Raw genomic sequence first — 21,467 nt, forward strand, 5'->3', positions numbered from 1 at the left:
ACGATCCAACAGCCTCGTCAGACCTTACAGAAATGGTTGTTAGTATTTGGAAGAATGTCTTAGAACAAATATAAGAAAAAAGGGGGGGTAAGAGATAATAAGGGGGAGGGAGATGGGTATTGACAACATTGTCGATTAAATATTGTCGAAACCCGTCTCCCTCGTCCTTATTATCTCTTACTCCTTTTTTTTTCTCGTATTTCTTCTAAAACACTTCTTCCAAATACTAACAAATATTTCTGTAAGGTCTGACGAGGCTGTTGGATCATAAACATGGTCCAACATCCGAAACATATGTAACCAAACAGATAAAACGGTAATAAAAAATAAAACAATAACACACACACACACACATATATATATATATATATATATATATATATATATATATATATATATTCCACAGCTAAACAACGTCGCAGCCCACAAGAGCCATGACAGTCAACGAACCAGAAGTCCAGTTGGATTTTGGCGTGGTTTGCTTGATTTGTGTTGGTTAATAGAAATTCTTGTGTGCGGGGCGTTTGCTCAGTTGGTAGAGTGCTTGCCTCGCATGCAAGAGACTCGGGTTTCGAATCCTGAGTTCGGATTGTCTAACTGATAAGCCCAAATAAAGGCATAATTCGAGCCTTGGACTTCCGGTTCGTTGACTGTCATGGCTCTTGTGGGCTGCGATGTTGCTTGTCTGTGCAATTTATCATATATAATCTCTCACATTCGAAAATCATATATATATATATATATATATATATATATATATATATATATAAGACTATTGAGATAATAAAAATTGTACATCTAAAATCGGTCTAAAAAATTCGTTTTGATTTTATTATTTAAATTGATAGAGAGTGGTCCTTATGTTTCGCGCTGTTTTTTCAAAAATGTATGGAGGCTTGTAGGGAACATTATCTTTAAATACATATGTCAACAGCAGACGTTAAAATTAACTGTATTTTATTAACTCTAGTCTGTGTAGTTCGTTAATTAAAATCTATTTGTTTTACAAAAGTTAAGTTTTATATTATTTTTTATATATAACAAAAATAAAAACGTTACTTCCATTAACAATTGTAACGCGAATGTCCATCCATAGAAATTGAGACAAACACACGAAATGATGACGTCGGCATTAATGTGTGTAATGCAATGATTGCAATGCTGACGGTTGTTCACACATCGCCGTGGAGACGCCTAGTGATTTCTTTTTATTGTTAAAAATATCCTGAATAAATTTAAACATTAAAATCAGAATTTTTAATGTAAAACAATATGTAAGGAAACAAAAACAAAAAAAAACAAAGAAAAACTTGAAATACAAAAAAAATGAAAATAAGTTCGCAGAAAATTAAAATATTTTCTGCGAATTTACTTTTCAGGCCACCATCTTAAAATGTTGATTGTTTACCGCTCAAACTCATCTCGTTTTAATTAACACATCTCATAATTTATTTATTTTTTTGCTGTTGTTAAAAGCAGATTGTCAAACAGAAAGTAAGTATTACTTGAATTTAATTGCGTTAGATGCTTTTTTTTTTTAAAGCGCGTTCAAATCATTATGTTTCACTTTATTTTGAATCGACGCTCTTTTATACGAGGTTAATGGGGAAAGGGAGACAACGCCATTTTACTAAGAAATTCGTTCATTTTTTTTTTCATCTCATAATTTAGGACGCAAAATGCAACAATATTTTTTTATTAAATCAAAATATCAAAAAGAGAAAACCTCGACGGTAATTTTTTAATGTAACAAAGTTGATAATAATGTAGTCTTTACGCGACTATTAAGAGAATCGCTTTTTGTTTTCATATAATTTACGACGTTAAAACCAACGATGTTTTCATTGGATGAAAACAATTGAAAAAGAAAGTTGCGGCAACTTTTTTTGTTTTCATCTACATCACACGAACTTGGCCTTCGGGACAAGATCAAAGTGTAGTATCTGTTCTTCAGATGCTGCACTTCTATTTCTTGTTCTCTTTCGGTGGAGGAGAAATCCTTCACGACTGAGACAATTTTTATTTTTGTACCTTTTCCCCACGTTAAAAAACGACCCTGGTGTCTAACTCTGTCCTGTGGGGAGGCATAGTAAATAGGTACATCACAAGAAAATGAAAATGCGACGATAGTTATAGAGAAATTATTTTTTCAGCTCATAATTAGGATGCTAAAACCAACGATATTTTTATTAAGTCAAAACATTAAAAAATGAAAGCTGCGGCGTTTTTTTTCTTTTCTTTTTTTTTTAAATGTAACAAAGTTGATAACATTGCTGCACTTCAATTTCTTGTTCTCAGTCGTGAAAGATTTCTATCTTTCACGACTGAGACAACTTTTATTTTTGTTCCTTTTCTTCACATTAAAAAACGACCCTGGTGTCTAACTCTGTCCTGTGGGGAGGCATTGTAAATAGGAACATTAATAATACAAATCATAGTCTTCATGCGACTATTAAGAGAATCGTTTCTGTTCTCATATCACAATTTACGACGCTAAAACCAACGATATTTTCATCAGATGAAAACAATTGAAAAAGAAAGTTGAGGCAACTTTTACTAGTTTTTTTTCTTCTTTTTTACTACATTTTTATTAAAAACTAAATATTATGGCGAGGTTCTATAAAAAAATTAGTCTTTAAGCTTAAACCCCAAAGAATGAAGGCATTACAAAAGAAATGGAATTTTTACAAGTACGTTTTTTTTTTTTATTTATTTTTTTTTTTTTGGTACTCATGCAGTGAGTGATCAGTGCTGAAATAATAACGTTATTATTTTAAAATCCGTTCTTAACATGGGGAGGGGAGGGTGTTTTGTACCTATTCTGTACTTTAACCTTACAATTAAATAAAAAAAAACATAATAAAACTTTAATTAAACTTAGAAATACGATTTAAAAAATAGCGCGGATCACTCTCTGCATTAGCACCGTTTTTTTAACTACTTTTTTTTTTAAATTAACAAATAAATGTTATGCTAAGATTTTTTGAGAAAATAAAGGCAAATGCAACGATAGTTAAAGAGGAAATTGTGATTTTAGTAAACAAACTATTTAATAAAACAAGGATGAAACTTTTTTTAAAGCTGTGGCGACTTTTTTTTTTTTTTTTTGACTGTAACAAAGCTTATAATATTAAACACACCAACATTTAGCTTTTAACATTACAAAAAAATGAAAATGCGGCGATAGTTGTAGAGGAATTGTAATTTTTATTTTTAAAAAATTGCGATTTATTTTATATGAAATATTTTTTACATGAATAATTTAAACACAAAATTTGTTCAGTAAAAAAAAAAAAAAAAAGCCGCTGCAGCCTTTTTTTTTTTTCATCCTTGTTTTACTAAAACGTTTTATTGGAAACAATTGTACTTTCCGGGTTTGTGTTACTATACACATAGATTCGAAAAATTGGTGAAAACTCAAATAACAAATAAATGTTATCAAATACACGATAAGTTAATCTTCTACCTATCTGCAAAAGTTTTTAGTGTTTTTACTCACTTTAAAACGTGTAATCGGTTCGAAAATCATACGGTGTTTATCGATATATTTGAAAAAGCAAAATGGCAATGTGCTTGCTGTTGAACATGGTAAGTTTGGGAAAATGAGTTCAAACTAAATAATTACACAAAAAACTGTCAGAAACCCACCGAATATATGTCCGCCTATGTCACGGTAACATATATTGAGTGAGTTTCTAATAGTATTTTGTATAATTATTTAGTTTGAACTCATTTTCCCAAACTTTCCGTATTCAACAGCGAGCACACCGCCATTTTACTTTTTCAAATATACCGGTAAACACTGTATGATTTTCGAACCGATTACGTTTTAAAGTGAGTAAAAACATTAAAAACTTTTGCAGATAGATAGAAGATTAACTTATGTTGCCTTTGATGACATTTATTTGTTATTTGATTTTTCACCATTTTTTCGAATCTATGTGTATAGTAGGCACCACCAAAACTGGGGGGGGGGGTAGGTCAGTACTTTTTGACGGACCGTCTTTTTAAAAATCTACCAAAAATCAGGTAATTATCCGATCAATACGAAATTTTCAGCGATTATTAAGAGAAGAATGAACTTTATAACGGTGTACTTATTTTTCATAAACGATATTTATATATATATATATTTTTGCTTACAACCCCCTCCCCCTTGTTTTGAAGTGGGAACAAATATGCTTAAAATAATCATCTGAAACTGAACAAAACATATTGTGTTGTTGTAAGGGACAGAATTATAGATTTAAAAAAAAAAAAAGAAGTTGTTTGCATACCTTATTTTGACGTCTGAATATCAGAACTTCGATTGTGTTTAATTATCCCGCTTTTGAGTTTTGAAGTGTGAAATTCGGTGAATAATTAATTTAAGTTAAGCAAAACAAAAAAATTTTTTTTTAATATTTATACGAAAAAAGCCATTTTAAAATCTTTGATAAATAAATTAACAATTTTTTTTTAGCGAGCCGAATAATGCATGACCATTATTAAACAGGGCTTTGAAGAATCGATACCCAAAAAAAAATTCGATAAATATTGTGCCCTTTGTGTTAAAAATAGCATCATTTTTTTCGATCCCGTTTGAAAACGTTTGCCGCCTTTCGACTACGGTGGACCAAACGCGCTGAAATAATTTTTTTTTATTCTGCTTTAAATTGCCCCCCCCACATTTTGGGGAGCCTGGCCCCCACACACATATTCATTAAAAACCAAACTCATACAAATGGTCACCCATCTGGTACTGGCCAGCCTCAGCTTAATAATACATTGAAATTTTCGTCACTGAAAAATAATTTTTTTCGGCCTGTTTGGTCTTCCATAGTTTGCTTCTTATCAAACGCAAACGTAAACAGTGTCGATCTAGACGCGAAATAACTGGTTACATATATGAATAAGTGGAATTATTTGAAATCCAGGTACTTATATTATAATATTTTTGCATATTTTTTTAGAAAATCATCCTAAATCTTAGTTAGACAATAAATAAATGAATTAATTATTTCAAAAACCTTTTTTTTTTTAAATATTTATGTACGTTTTTTGTGCAAGACAAAAAACGCCAATTGTTAACTTTTTGGGAAAATTTAACATTTAAAATTGAATTAAAAATAGTAGAAAAAGTTTTACATTATGCTGTTTTCTATATGAAAAAATTCAGGGTTTTATCTTTCTGGAAAAAAAAAGTTACTCAGAAATAATGGATTTTAATAAATGTAATTTCGTTTTAAAAAACAACAACTTGATTTTGCGGCCATTTTTTGGCGGTGCCTAGTGTATAGTAACACAAACCCTACTTTCCTTTTTAATTAAAAAAAAAATGAGTCGAAAAAATGTAGAAAAAACGTTGCCGCAACTTTCTTTTTTAAATGTTTTCATCTAATGATTCTAACGTCGTAAATTGTGACATGAAAACAAAAACGATCTTCTTAATAGTCGCATAAAGACTGCATTTTGTATTATAAATGTTATCAGCTTTGTTACATAAAAAATAACCGTAGAGGCTTTCTTTTTTTTGGGGGGGGGGAAATATCGTTGGTTTTAGCGTCCTAAAGTATGAGATGAAAAAATGAACGAATCTCTTAGTAAAATGGAGTTGTCTCCCTCTGCGCAATGCCGTTGTATAAAAAAGTGCCAATGAATCCATGTTTGCATATAAACGAAATATGGGTTCACGTGAACTTTCCGCGCCTCTTTACAATTTTTTCCTCCCATTTACATATTTTTCAACTATTTCTGCAGATTATTATCGATTGGTCACTAAGCTATCAGATAAAAAAAAAACAAAAAAAACAATATTTGGAAGAGGGTTCAATTGCACATACAATATTCTAGTAAGTTGACACCCTCATTTCTTGAACCAATTTACGATAGCCTTGTTTTAACCTTGGGTCCTTCAGCCCTTCCCCACCCCATCGCCATTATTTTTTTTTTTTTTTATTAATTTGCGATTTTTTTTTTACTTTGGAAAAACTTCAGTCTGCCCTCCCCCCGTTCCTAATTATTTTTATTTATTTATTTACGACTATTTGAGAGATTATCTGTATTCTAAACGAGAGAACATCATGAATTCTGGAGCATCAGAGTATATAAATAACATTGAGTGCTCTAACCAACATTTTATTTTTTTACAGATTTAGATGAAATTCCATTCAAAGTTCTGAACATGCCACAGGTAGTTGACAAAATAAAAAATAACAATAAAAACACTGATAAATTAAGGTGCGACCCTTCAAAGAAGCTCCCACTCCTTATTGAAAGTTGTTTTTTTACACTTATAACATCCTCGGCAAGTGGGGACCGTCGATACCGATGTAGGGAGAGAGAGAGAGAGAGAGAGAGAGTGAGGAAACAGGTCCGCTCTCTTTGACATCTCATTGGAAAAAAGGGAAGAGTTTTTCTTGTCCGGGACGGAAGCAGTTATAGTTCCTAAATTGGGTAAGGAATATCCCTGCGCTATGCCTCTGATTGGTCAGTATGTGCCATATCGCACAATCAGGGGAGGCACTGACACACAAGAAAAAGAGTTCTATTTGTTTCTGCTACAATCTATTGGCTTTTGAATAAGCTTGCATGCACATGAACAAAATTTGTTTTGAGCAATTAATATTTTGACTTGACAATATTTTACAGCTTAATCATTGAAAATTTTTTTAATAAATAATAATAATAATAATGGCGGTGGAAGGAGCTTAATAACGTAAATAATTAAAAGAAAAATAATGGGGGGGGGGACCGAACTTTTCTCAAAGTAAAAAAAAATGCAAGTTATTAATAATAATATTATTAATGGTGAGGCTGAGATAGGGGGGGGGGCTGAAAGACCCAAAGTCCAAACAGGACTATTGTATATTCAAGTTCAACAAATGGGGGATCGATTTACTAGAATGTTGTAAATGAAATTGAACCCCCCCTTCTAAATCTTTAAATATTGATTTCTGTTTCATTTTTTTTTAATAATCTGGTAGCGATAATAATCCACGGAAATAAAAATGAAAAGAAAAAAAATTGTAAGGGGGGGGGGCAAAAAGTTCACGTGCTCTGTAATTTGGTTGAAATTTCTCGAATTATTTATTTTATTTATTTATTTATTTATTTTTGTTTTTTGCCCAGAAAAAAAAAATCGATATTGAAAATTTGTCAAATATGTTGTTTGTTTATTAACGTAGCCTAATCAAAAATCTAATGGCTTAAACTACATTTAAAAAAAATGATTTCGAGATGGGGAGTTATTCGGTTTAAATACCCCCCTCCCCCACATCTCATGCTACTTTAAACCATCGCACGACACACATACATAAGCATATTACTGAATTTTAAGACAAATTTCAGTGCGGATATTTATATTTTTTTAACAAATTATGCTGTGCACTTACCATGTTCGTTTTACTGTTGATTTATTCACCTTCCAACTTCACAGTTGGTTCTTTAAGGATTAATCATTTACTTGAAAATCTTTGGTAACCTTTTACTGCTATTGTGACTTTATTCCCTTGTCAAGAAGACGGCTACACGCCTAATTATTATCCATTCATTTGAAAGTCATATCTCATTTACACGAGTCTTTGAATCAAAACTGAGGACAAGCTGCAAGAAGCAGCTTATCCTGCCTCAACAAAGTTCAAAATAGACTTTGTAGCTTAGTGGGGGAATTCCTTTTCTCTTCCCTGCAACCTCTTTCTCACAGAAAAGACGTTGCGAGCCTGCCTCTGCTTTATCGTTATTTTCGTGGCAAGTGCTCGCCTGAGCTTCAATCTATAGTCCCCCTTGACAAATTTTCACAAAAAACACTCGCCTAGCTGAAACCACTATCAATAATTCTACCCACTCTTTATCTGTGCCTAAACTAAAACATAGATTCCATGAACAGAGCTTCTTTCTTAGAACTGCACGCCTGTGGAACTCTCTTCCGTTTGACTGTTTTCCATCTGACTACAAATTGGTGGTCTTCAAGTCCAACGTATTGATGAACTGTCCTTTTAAATAATCCAATTTACCAAATTGCCACTTCTAACGATTGTGTGCGTGTGTGCAGTTAGCACCAACCCTATTCAAGGTTTAACCGGCTTCCTCCGAAGCAGGAAGTTTCATGGGAGTATGAAAATTACAAGCGGTCCCCAGTCTCATGTATATCCCTGTTAGGGGAGATGACGACGTTAGGTTTTCGCAACTTTTTTGCAGGGAAGATGTCCGATCCTGTCCAGAACCTTAAATATCTGATCACAAAGGCAAAGGCCTTGGTAAGGTCAATAAATGCTATGTGTAAGGACTGCTTTTGCTTTTTACATTTCTCATGGAGCCGGAGGAGAAAGTGTGAAACATTTGATCCTGAAGCTGCACTGTGATTCTGGATACGATTTCTTATTGTTGAAAAAATTCAGTAAGCTTCTGAAGTTGTTTCGGGGCCATGCAGGTGAAGAGCTTTCCTATGATGCTCAACAGTGAGATTCCTGTGTACTTATTGCAGCTGTAGAGGTTAGCATAGTGCTCCACCCATCTGTGTGTCTGCTGGTTGTTGATGATGGACCTTCCACTGGCTGACTTTAGATGGGCTATTTTGTGTGTCTGACCAAGTGTCTTCTTGATGCTATCATAGACATGCGTGATGTTACCAGTGTCAGCGATCTGTTGAATATCCTGACAGAGGTCAGTCCAGTTGACACAACTCTGACAGCACACTGGGGTTTGATGTGGGCTGCAGGGAGGGTTGCAGTGTGGATTTTAGTGTCTGTTTTTGTGATTAATCCGGGTCATACACTTTATTATTTTATGGTTAATCCGAGTCATACACTTTATTTTTTTATTGTTAATCCGGGTCTTCCAGCAGTGGAATCTGCTCAGAGGCATAAGTGTCAAACCAGTCATGGATCCTGATCTGCTTTCTACCAAAGATTGAAAATACGGTGGTGTGAATCACATTGTAGATCTGCTTCCACCTTTACTCAGCATTCCACTCGGATGGACTAGTCTTTAGAGCCTTAATCAGTCACCTAGTAAACAACACCATCTTGTGAAGATCCTTTATCTTAGACATATTGACTTTTGGTTTGCCTGGTAGCCTAGCATGATGCACTGTCTTGGGTTAAATCTGAATTGTACTACACACCAAGGTAGGAACATATGGAATAAACGTTACTCAGCTGCAAACGCTCAGTGAGAATCAGGTCCAGTAGGTGCCACTGTCTTGAGTGTAGATGCTGCTAAGAGACTTTCTGCTGCCATTTGGTTTTGAAAAACTTTTTGGTAATGCATAGATTATGAAGAGTACACAGTTCAGGGATCTATTGACCATTTTCATTGTTTTCTATGCCAAAATGCCCAAGAAGTATTGTGTGCCCACACTCGAACGTTGAAATCACCAAGAATCATCAAACTAGCAGATGGTTGCATCCGGTTCAAAGCAGATTGCTCAAAGAAATAATCTTTCATATCTGTGGTGTAGTAGAATGTCGGGGAGCGTACATACTAAAAAGTGTCACTGGGCCATTGATGGTGTTTAAGCATAGAGATAACATCCTCTCTGTTCCCTCCTAGCAAGGCTCGGTTATGGTTAGTAGCATATTACTTATAGCCAAACCAACAGTGTTCTCCTTGACTTAATCAGCCGCTTTGCCACACTAGATTAAGGTGTGCATTCTCCTTTGGAGTGAGTCCATCTCTGTAATATGGGACTCTTGCAATACGGCAATGTCCACTTCAACTCTCAAAAACTTATTGTTAATGATTGCTGTCTTTTGAGTGTCGTCCATTGCGCATGCATCAGTCGTCACATTCTATAAAGCAAGTTTCAAAGCAGATTTCTTGATTGCCTTTGTTTGGTTTATAAGTTTATTTCCTAGTGTAGGATTATGAGCCAATCTGTCAGACGTTTACAAGTCCTTAATCTTATACACCTAGTAAGACAGATCGCCAATGATGGGATAGACCCTAACTAACCAGGGGTGTCTGACTTAAGTGAGCAGTAACTACCCAATGAAAGAATGATACTCCACCCCACTAGCAGAAATCAGCCTTTTAAGCATCTGCTCTACATCAATTTAAGCAATGACCCATGACCAATCATTTTAAAGGCGTTGGAGTGTCCTCTTCAGTGCTATAAGGACAGGCTCTTTTCTGGAGTGTCCTCTCCAGTGCCTATAAGGACAGGCTCTTTTTTGGAGTGTCCTCTCCGGTGCCTATAAGGACAGGCTCTTTTCTGGAGTATCCTTTCTGGTGTCTATAAGGACAGGCTCTTTTCTGTAATGCCCTCTTCAGTGCTGTAAGGACAGACTCTTTTCTGGAGTGTCCTCTCTGGTTCCTATAAGGACAGACTCTTTTTTGGAGTGTCCTCTCCAGTGCTATAAGGACAGGATCTTTTCTGGAGTGTCCTCTCCAGTGCTATAAGGACAGGCTCTTTTCTGGAGTGTCCTCTCCAGTGCTATAAGGACAGGCTCTTTTCTGGAGTGTCCTCTCCAGTGCTATAAGGACAGGATCTTTTCCCAGCAGCAGATCTCCCATCGCCACATATCAAGTGTTATCAGAGGGAAAAGCATAGACCATATAGAAGTTGCAGAGTAAAGCATTAGTCACCAAAGAACTGCATTAGGGACTCCAACCTCTGACTTAATTTTTGGATTGACTCGTAAAGTTTCACTCCTGATAGGTGATTCATCTATGCAAATGACCTTTGTCTGTAATTCAAAATGAGAGATGACTTTCAGACGTTTCCAATACTCTGACAGACTACTACAAAAAAAGTTCTCACTGTTAACCCAGAAGAGATGCAAGTGTGTGCACTTCTCTTCAGCAACTATTACGCCACAAGGAAGCTCAATATTGCCTGAAATGGCAATAGACTAAAAATGTCAGTTTTTCTGTCACATTGAAGAAGAACAATGCAAAAATATTGCTACATGGAAAATATGCTGACTAAATTTACAAATTCAAACCTTGGGCACAACAGCCTTAGCACTTTGTTTCGCTGCTGCGCAATACTTGGCTACAGATGTGACTGAATGGGTGCATGCCAAATCAATCGAACCAGGACAAACAAACATTGAGTAATCACTAGAACACTCGGATTATCTTTATCTGATTGTTTTTATGACATCTCCTAATATCCAAATGAATTCCTATTTATGACCAACTACCCTTAAAAATATCGAAGACAGACAATGAAACACATCCTCAGTGACTTAAGTAACTGACCAACTTGTACTGAGCAAGAGTTGATAGATTTAGCCTTGCTGCTCAACATTGAGTCAAGTATTGGTATAATAAGATATGATTATGAATTCAGTTATATTATTATTGAAATCACATTTAAAAAAAGAAAGTTGTGGAAACACCGGATAAATTAAGATTTGATGACATATGTCCAAATGATGATTAAATTTTATTTCTTTATTTAGATATAAATTATGCATTACAAGGTGTGTCAGAAATTTCGTGAAAAATATTGAATAATTCCACCCCGTCTTTCCAAGCTTATAACTCCTCGAAAAATGTAATTCAAACCCTAATTTTTTTTCAATTAAAGGAGCAAGGATCAAGGTTTCATTAAAAAAAAAAACAGAAACAAACAACGTGGTTTTTTAACAAAAAGGTTTTAAACTCCGGACATTACAGGTAAATTTCTAAAAAACACTACTTTTTTTGTTTTAAATTTGAATATATTATTTATAGATCTTTTATTTTCAATTTGTGGTATATAAAACTTTGGTGAGTAAATTAATTATTTACTTTTTAATAGACACTTGAAAATGGGGGGGGGGTTGAAATAAAATAAAACGTTTTCCTAAAATATTATATTCGTTTTATTGGAAAAAGCATTAAATTTCACATTGACCCTGAAAATATCATAAAAATTGAATCAATAGAAAAATTTTGATAGATTTTTAAAGTTTAAAAATTGAAAAATACTGAGCTCGTAAAATTCAATTAATTTCATTACTTTTTTTTTTTTTAAATATTTCTATTTTAAAACAACTTTAATAGTTTATTTTGGAAGTATAATAAAAATTGTAATAACATATTTTAGAATTCATGAATGAAAGTTTAGTTGATATTTTTATTATTATTAATAAAAAAAAGGATTGTTTTTGTGGGTAAGTATTGCAACATTAAATTTGGAACCTAATTAATAATTAAAAACTACACAATTTTGCTTTTAGCCTACAATGCAAATACTTATTTTTTGTTCATTTAAAATTAACTGTGTAAACACCTTAACATTTAAAATAATTTATGCAAAGAACACGTATAAAATAAACTCTATTTCATTTTAATTTACTTTTTTCATTTTGTAGAATAATCAGCTATCAATAGAACAAAAGACAAATGCAAATTCTATAAAGTGAAAAGCTGGAAACGAGAGAAATGATATCTTTGTTAATTATACTTGTTTTATCTTTCATTAAATTGACTTTAGTAAAATATATTGAAAGAATTGTTCCTGACAACCGTGTATGTATTTCTTATATTCCAAGTCTTATGTAATTAAATACTAGTTAACATAATTGACCTTTTTGAATTCTGAGAAAATCGTAAATAATTCAACTTCAGAATGAATAATAGACCAAATACCGGTAAAAAAAAATATTCATGTGAAGTATGTGGCTCTTCTTTTAGAAGGAAAACTCATATGATGCGACATATGCAAACACATAGTGGAGAGAGACCATACTCTTGTGAAGTGTGTTGCTCTTCTTTTACACAAAAATATAATTTGGTCATTCATATGCGAACACATACTGGAGTGAAACCATACTCTTGTGAAATATGTGGCTATTCTTTTACAAATAAACAACATTTGATCAGTCATAAGCGAACACACACTGGAGAGAAACCATATTCTTGTGACGTATGTGGTTCTTATTTTACACATAAACCATACTTGGTAATTCATATGCGAACACATACCGGAGAAAAACCATATTCTTGTGAAGTATGCAGATCATCTTTTATAAATAAACAAAATTTGCTCATTCATATGCACACGCATACTGGAGAGAAGCCATATTCTTGTGAAGTATGTGGCTCTTCTTTTACACAAAAGCAGGATATGTTACGACATTTTCGAACTCATACTGGAGAGAAACCATATTCTTGTGAAACATGTGGCACTGATTTTACACAGAAACAACATTTGGTCAGTCATATGCGAACGCACACTGGAGAGAAGCCATATTCGTGTGATATATGTGGCTCTTCTTTTGCGGTGAAACATAATATGTCTCGACATATGCGAACACATAGTAAAAAGAAACAGTAATCTTGTTAAATATCTTTGCCTTATTTTTCAAAGTAATCAAATATGTTAACAAAATAATATTCTTGTAAAGCTTTTACAAATTCACTGTGTTGAAGCACATTTAAATACAAGCTCTATAAAACAACCACTTTACAAACATAATGAAACAAGTGCAAACGAAATTAAAAGAATTGCACTTAAATAAGTTGTCAAAATCTTAAAATAATATCTCAGTTGGAAAGAATAAGATGGAGGACGCATATTTGGTATGAGATACAGTGCCCCATCTCTAACTTGACCAAAATTACAAGAAAATTGAAAAGAAAATATAACTTGAACAAAATGATAAAAAATATAAAACTCTTTCTGGGAAGTATGTGTTTATTCCTGTTTAATATGCTGATGCTGGAAAAGGTATTTGATTTAATTACAATACAACAATATATGTTGCAACACATTTGAAAATGTATTATGCAGTCAGCGGCTGTCTTACATATGTGAATATGTATATATATATATACACTTGTGCCCGATATTATTCATACCCCTCGGATCTTTGAGATTTCTATAAGAATATTGCTCAAACCAGAAGGTAGACAATATTAAAGGGATTTCAAACAATAAATCAAGCATAAGCATTTAATTTAAACTCAACAAATAAATAAATTATGCAAGTTTGAAACAGTATACAAAGAAAAACAATAATGGCACTAGTTCAAAATTATTCATACCACTCTTACTAATAGTCAATAGCATGCCCTTTATTCTTAATAACTGCCTGTAACCGTTTTGGATATTTATCAACAAGGTTTTTACAAGCATCAACACTGTTTTTTTACCATTCTTCAATGCAGTAGTTCTCCAAATCCCTCAAATTTCTAGGTTTCCGCTTTTTAACCTCAGTTTTCAATATGTGCCAGAGGTTTTCGATAGGGTTCAGGTCGGGACTCTGGCTAGGCCATTCCAAAACATTAATGTGATTATCCTCAAACCATTTCTTGACTATTTTGGCAGTATGTTTTGGATCATTATCCTGTTGAAGGACCCAGTTTGGTCCTAAATGGAGCTTCTCCGCATCCTGTCTAATGTTTTTCTGGAGTATCTCCAAATATTGCTCCTTCTTCATGGTTCCATCTATCTTGACCAAACTACCTGAACCACTAGCCGAAAAGGAGCCCCAAAACATTAGGCTACCACCACCATGTTTCACCGTGGATATGGTGTTCTTTGGGTTGTAAGCTTCTCCTTTCTTCCTCCAAACGTAAGAAGCATCCATATGGCCAAAAAATTCAATTTTTGTTTCGTCAGTCCACAAAATACTTGAGAAAACGGACTCTGAAGAATTCACATGGGTCCTAGCAAACTTTAGACGTGCTGCAAGGTGTTTTCCGGTGTGCAATGGAGTCCTTCTTGGTCTTCTTCCTTTCAGACCATTTTCATGCAGAGTCCTTTGCAATGTTTGCCTTGATATTTTTATGCCAGAAGACTCCAGATTTTCTAAAATGTCCTTAGTAGTGGTGGTTGGATTTGCATTAACACTTCTTACAATATTCCTGGTGGCTCTAGCAGACAGTTTCCTTTTCCTTCCTCTACCAATCAAGTTGTTTGTTGTGTGGTGGCTCTGGAATTTTTTGATGATGCTCTGTACTGTTGCTGTAGGGACCTCAAATTTCTTGGAAATTGACTTGTAACCTAAACCATCCTTATGTGAATTCACAATTTTAGTCCTAAGATTATTACTAAGCTCTTTTTTCTTCCCCATTCTAATAATTTTTATTCTTTTATTGGTTTTCAGTTGATATCATTTTAATTTCTGAAAAATGCAAAAAACGAAATGAAATTAATCAAAGGTTGTATAAAAGCATTCAAAATAAGAATCAAACAGGAAACAAACAGTCAGAAACTCGATTCATACTGAAAAAATAAGGGGGTATGATTATTTTTGAACATTGCAGATTTTATAAATAGCTGTATATTTCTTTTATTACAAGTATCCCGAGATTTTAAAATGACGAAAATGATCAGAAGAGGTTTATTAAGAATATGTATCAATATGGACGTAAACAATAAATTCTTACAAAGTTACACCTAATAAACTCAATTTTCAAGGAGGGGTATGAATAATATCGGGCACAACTGTATATATATATATATATATATATATATATATATATATATATATATATATATATATGAATAAAATAAAGCAAGATATAAATGATGCTTTAGACGTTATGTGAATAAAAAGGAAAAAACCTAAAACAGTAAAAACAAAAATAAAATCAACGTTTCGTCCCCATTTCAAGGGACATCATCAGGATTTCTAGGCGAGGATGTACAGGAAGACAGTCATATCACATGCGAAAGAGGAGAAGTTTAGTTCTCTTTCTGTTCTGGAGAGAAAAAAATTTCATGATATAAATTCTCTTTTCATCATGAAATTTTTTTCTCTCCAGAACAGAAAGAGAACTAAACTTCTCCTCTTTCGCATGTGATATGACCGTCTTCCTGTACATCCTCGCCTAGAAATCCTGATGATGTCCTTGAAATGGGGACGAAACGTTGATTTTATTTTTGTTTTTACTGTTTTAGGTTTTTCCTTTTTATTCACATATATATATATATATATATATATATATATATATATATATATATAAATCTGGGTATGTTTATCCATTAAAGGCGTTGAGTGAAATTGGAAAATCGAATAAGAGACGTGTTACATTTAACACTTTAAAGCCAAATAACAAGGGGATTTTTTTTAACCTTTATAAAATAAACAAATGTTTATTTTTAAAGATAGATATATTTTGGAGATATACGCTCCTTTTTCAATCTGTATATATATATATATATATATATATATATATATATATATATATATTCCTCATCATGATGTTGAATGGAAGAATTTTAAGTTAAGTTCACTTGATCTTAGCTGTCTTTTTTTTGTAGTCGGATAATTACGCGTGATCGCAAAGTTTGGGTAGGTTTATCAATTTAAGGCGTTGAGTTAAATTTGAAAATCAAATAAGAGACATGTTACATTTAACACTTTAAAGCCAAATAACAAGGGGATTTTTTTAACCTTTATAAAATAAACGAATGTTTATTTTTAAAGAGAGAGATATATTTCGGAGATATACACTCCTTTTTCAATCCGTATATATATATATATATATATATATATATATATATATATACACATTTATTTTCTCTTATTCTTCATCATGATGTTGAATGGAAGTACCTACCCAGACTTTCAAATCACGCGCGACCATGCGTAATTATCCGGCTACAGAAAAACCACAGCTTACATCAAGTGGACTTAAAATTCTTTCATTTAACTGTGAGAAATAGTGTTGAAATTTAAACATTTATTTTTAAATGTTTTTAATGTCTTTTAGGGTAATCTAATCCTCATATGATGATATGTGCATACAAGCTGAATTGATCGGATATATTTCAACTGAAAGTGCTCAACGATATATTGTTAAGAGTTTTTACATAAACATGAAGTTGCTCATTCTTGTGAAAAATGTGAAAAACACCATATTATTGTCATATATGTTCCTAATCTATCAGACAGAAAGCAAGTTGGTTATATCACAACAGGATACATACTAAAATAAAAAAAAACAATAAAATGTCTTACACATACCTTGTTAATTGTACACGAAGTTCAATGTTTGAGTCCTAAAATTATAACTTAAATTTGAACGTGAAAAATATTTTAAGTAAAAGAAAAATGCGATTAAATTTTTTATGACAAAGAAAATAACGTTTACTAACTTATAAAATGTGAGTCTTATGTTTCGGACATGTAATAAGAAATTATATTTTATTTAATAAGAAAAGATGACTTCTGCAATCATATTTCTTCATTATACTTGTATACTTTAACACAAATATAAAAGATCCCCCGAAATGCATACACAATGTATGCAGCTTTAAATCTGTATTTGTTTATGGTTTTTCTATTTTTTCAGAGATATTTATAATGTTACCGAAATGAAATGCTATCTGTATATCTATAAAAGTGGACGTGTCTGTCTGTGTACATTTCCCTACGCAATAACTCTGTCAATTTTCAGTCTACAAATTCGAAATTTGATATACAGGGTACTGAGATTTGGGAAAATCTTTGTAATCTGTTTTCGGCCGAAATGTAGCTATTAAGGGGCCAAAGTTCAACAATTTGACCTTTGAGAATTCTACTAAACTCCTCCGACAAATTTTGGGTATAAACACTTGAAATTTTAGATATAGGTTCCTTGGACATGGATCTAACTTAATAACTTGAGTTGAGTCCAAAACAATAAATTTTAAGGGGTCATAATAAAGGTCAAATTTAAAAAAAAATTGAACGCTTTTTTTTTGCTGAACATACACCTCCAAATACATGGGCAACGCCGGCCACCCATGCTAGTATCTATTATATATATATATATATATATATATATATATATATATATAAATTGAACGTGTCTGTGTACATTTTCCTACGCAACAACTCTGTCAATTTTAAATCTACTGACTCGAAATTTGATATACAGGGTACTAAGATTTAAGAAAATCTTTGTAACCCGTTTTCGGCTTGAAATCTTGTTGTTAAGGGGTCAAAGTTCGAAGATTTGATCGTTGAGAACTCTACCAAACTCCTTCGCCAATTTTGGGTCTAAAACACTTGAAATTTTAGATATACGTTCCTTGGATATGGATCTAACGTAACTTGATTTGAGCCCAAAACAATAAATGTTAAGAGGTCATAATAGGGGTCAAAGTAAAAAAAAATTGACCGTTTTTTTTTGCTCAACATACACCTCCAAACACCGGGGCTACACCGGGCTGAAATCCTAGTATTTTAATAAAAATTATTGGTGCAATAAACTTAAAAAATGAATTAATAGTTTGAAACCATTTTGCATAATTTGATATTGAATTGAAAACAAGTATTTTATTCCTTTTATTTAGCTTGTGTTTATATACGTTTTTGTCAGGCAATTTCGAATCTGCGTGGTTTACGATGATTACATCAGTAATAGTCAAGAACTTTTTGTTAAACTAAAATTCCTTGTGGTAGAATGTTGAATTCCTTTTTATTATAATAAAGCTAGTTTTGTTAAATATAGAAAATAAATCCGCATTTTATTAAATGTTGTTTAAAAAAATATTTGAAATAAAAAAATTTTAAAATATATTTTCTATAAAAATTGTATTCTATATTTTTGTGAATTATATAAAAAAAATTACACTGAAATCTTTTCAAAAAATGATTCCCCGAACTTTATGAAGTCAGTTTTGCTAAGTATATAAATACATCCGCATTTGATTTAATACTGCTTTCAAAAGTATTTGGAAATAAAAGCACTATTAAAAATAATTTTGCTTTATTATAAAATTTCTATTCAATATTTTTGTGAAATATTCTCCAACAAAATTAAACGAAAATCATAAGTAAAAAAAAAACAAAATAATTCCGTGTTCATGCTATGTGGGAGGAGGTAATATTTGGGAGGAGGGAGAAATTGATTTTGTGAAATGCACTCTCAGACTTGGTTAGTTTTAAAAAGAAATTTGACAATTAAAAAGAACAAACAAGTATTGCAGTCAAAATGAAGATTGAAAATTAGGTTGAAAGAGAAAATAATTTTAAGGAAAAACTGCCGTAAGATGAGCAGAAAGTTCAAGGAACAGATTATTTTAAAACCAAGAAAATCTTTGTTTTTACATATATTAGACAAAATTACACTTAGAATACGAACAAATCTAGTTTGAAAGTTTGTTTCAATAAAGTTGTATGATTTTTTCCACACCCCCGATTTTTCTAATAATAATTGAAACAGTTTGTCGCACATGTCAGTTACCATACATTCTTGTTTTAACTCAACCTCCCGTAATCTCCACGGTTCCTTTTATCTGGTAATGTCTCATTTGCGTAGAAATGGTGTGTTACTCCCGCATGATCCTCAAGTACAAAAACGAGTCACCATTTTTTTTTCACCAAGAGAATGAACTCTACAAACCGCACACGCCATTCAGGTAAGTTACGATTTTTCCTACCTGATCTCATAATCGCAATCATGGAACGGGGTTAGTATCCGTCTTTTTTAGGTACTTTTTTTAAAGAGGAACAAAGCAGACACTCAGACACTCTTGCCTGTGGTCCGAGTTTCAATAGACACTCTATCAGATTGCAGGCTCCTGACATCAGAATTACTGTCCAGTGGATTTGATTTCTAATGGATAAAACACTCACTATCCTCAGAATTGCTTTCGTCACTCAATAATTGTGTCTTAATGTGACGAGATACCCCATTAATGTTTACGGACTGCGTGCCCCTAACCAAAAAGACGTCTCCAATTTATAGTTCCCTTTAGTCACCTCTGGTTAAGACAGCAAGTTAGCCTCAACGCCCTGTAATTGGATATGGTATGTATGTAGTGCTTCAGCTAGAGCAGTGGAAGGTGTAACATCATATTGCGAGGTGATCTGCCAGCAGATCCTTTCCAATATTGTACAAATTATTCTCAACAGTATGATCATAACGGTTTTACGACACCGTTTTAAAATCCCCTTTCGAATCAGTGAATAATCACAGCAGAACTGTAGATGCACATCCCAAATCTTTTGCAAATACACTAAATACTTTACTAGTGAATGCAGTGTCATTGCTCAGTATTTCTAATGGATAACGGTGGTCGCATCTTGTTGGCACAGTGGCCGACATTTTCCAAATCTAGAAGAATTAGAGGCGATTATTGTTAAAATGTCTCACTATTGCAGTGAGTTATATCTATCCAAAACCTGCGGTCCTGGATATGACCTAAAACTATATCCGATGGTGAGGCCCCACCTTGCGGGCTTTAGGGAGTATGGAGCCACCCTTCAATTGCCATTGCTCCCAGGTCCACTCTGACCCGGAGTGGTAGTACCTGTTAGGGTCCCAACTATGGGTTAAATAGAATCTGACTTAAAAAAATATATATACTCCATTAAAAATCGTTCCTCAAAATAACTAGATTCGGCATTAAATAACCTGAAAAAGGTTGATATGCCGTAAAACAAAAACAACTAACCAAATCCAAAACCTGCTTCAATAACTCTTCATACAGAGTTTTCCCTTTTCCCGGTGAACAGGTGACGTATCTATCCATCAACAGGTTCCACAGGCTTTTATAGCTGATTTAGCAATTTGTTTAGATACTTGTGGGTTAACCAACCTGGCAAAGTGTAAGGTCCTCTTCACACACATGTCCAATTTGATGATGTGTGTCAGCTATCTTGTTCTTATCTAATCGTCCTCCTGCCATTGTCCAACCCTTGCGGACCGGTTCTTTTTTTCTTGAATAGATCCATTCACTTATGTAGCACTTTGCTGAGACAATTTACGCTGTTCTGATATGTCTCCACGAGTTTTCACATCTAAAGTAAAAATAATTGTGCTTTTCCATAAAATTACTATTCAATATTTTTGTGAAATATTCTCAGACAAAATTAAGAAGAAATCCTTTTAAGTAAGAAAAAGTAATTACTTTGTGTTCATTCCGTGTTGGGAAGGTAATGAATGCAAGGTGGAAGAAATTTATTTGGTGAAATGTGCTGTCAGAATTAGTTAGTTTCATAAAGAAATTTGACAATTAAAAAGAACAAGCTAGTAGTATTACAGTCAAAATGAAGATTGAAAAATAGGTTGAAAGCGAAAATTACTTAAATGTATTAAAAGGAGCAGAAATACAAGGAATAGAATGTTTTAAAAACCAAGGAAATCTTAATTTTGCACATGGATAAGACAAGCTACATTTGCAATATGAAAAAAAGGCACATTACCCTGATAAAGACTTATTACAAAGCCGGATTTTTTTAGATACGCATAGTAAATGTATTTTATTGGCTGAAGCGAAGTGAAAAGAGAATTTGTATATTGCAGTTGATGAAAGCTGGATTTCGTCTCAAGTCCTTATTTTTTATGCGGTCCCTCTAGACTGCAACGTACTGCTTACCTATGTCTCTACACTTAACTGTTGAATTTAACGCAGTATCAATCTTCTATAATGTAGTAAAATCCTTTCTATTGAAGGAGTTAACATGCGTTTTATTGTTTTTTTTTATTTTAAATTGCATAGATGTATTTTTCGTGTCATCCCCACCGGTCTATGTCCATTTTTATCTTGTCTTTTTTGTATCAGTTAAAATTCATGGCTTAAGTTTTAAATCTGAGAGACGCGCTAAAACTAG

At 32.9% G+C, this 21,467-nt stretch overlaps 1 long non-coding RNA gene across 1 annotated transcript; it reads left to right on the forward strand.

The window, feature by feature from the left end:
• The first annotated feature begins 1,196 nt into the window (after window positions 1-1,196).
• On the forward strand, window positions 1,197-13,593 carry LOC145269575 (uncharacterized). Its single transcript, XR_013865112.1, has 2 exons — window positions 1,197-1,494; window positions 12,285-13,593. It is a non-coding gene; the product is annotated as an uncharacterized LOC145269575 (long non-coding RNA).
• The last annotated feature ends 7,874 nt before the right edge of the window (window positions 13,594-21,467 follow it).

This window comes from Euprymna scolopes, chromosome 45, assembly GCF_053919585.1.
Source record: "Euprymna scolopes isolate OS-2025 chromosome 45, ASM5391958v1, whole genome shotgun sequence".
Lineage (NCBI taxonomy): Eukaryota > Metazoa > Mollusca > Cephalopoda > Sepiida > Sepiolidae > Euprymna > Euprymna scolopes.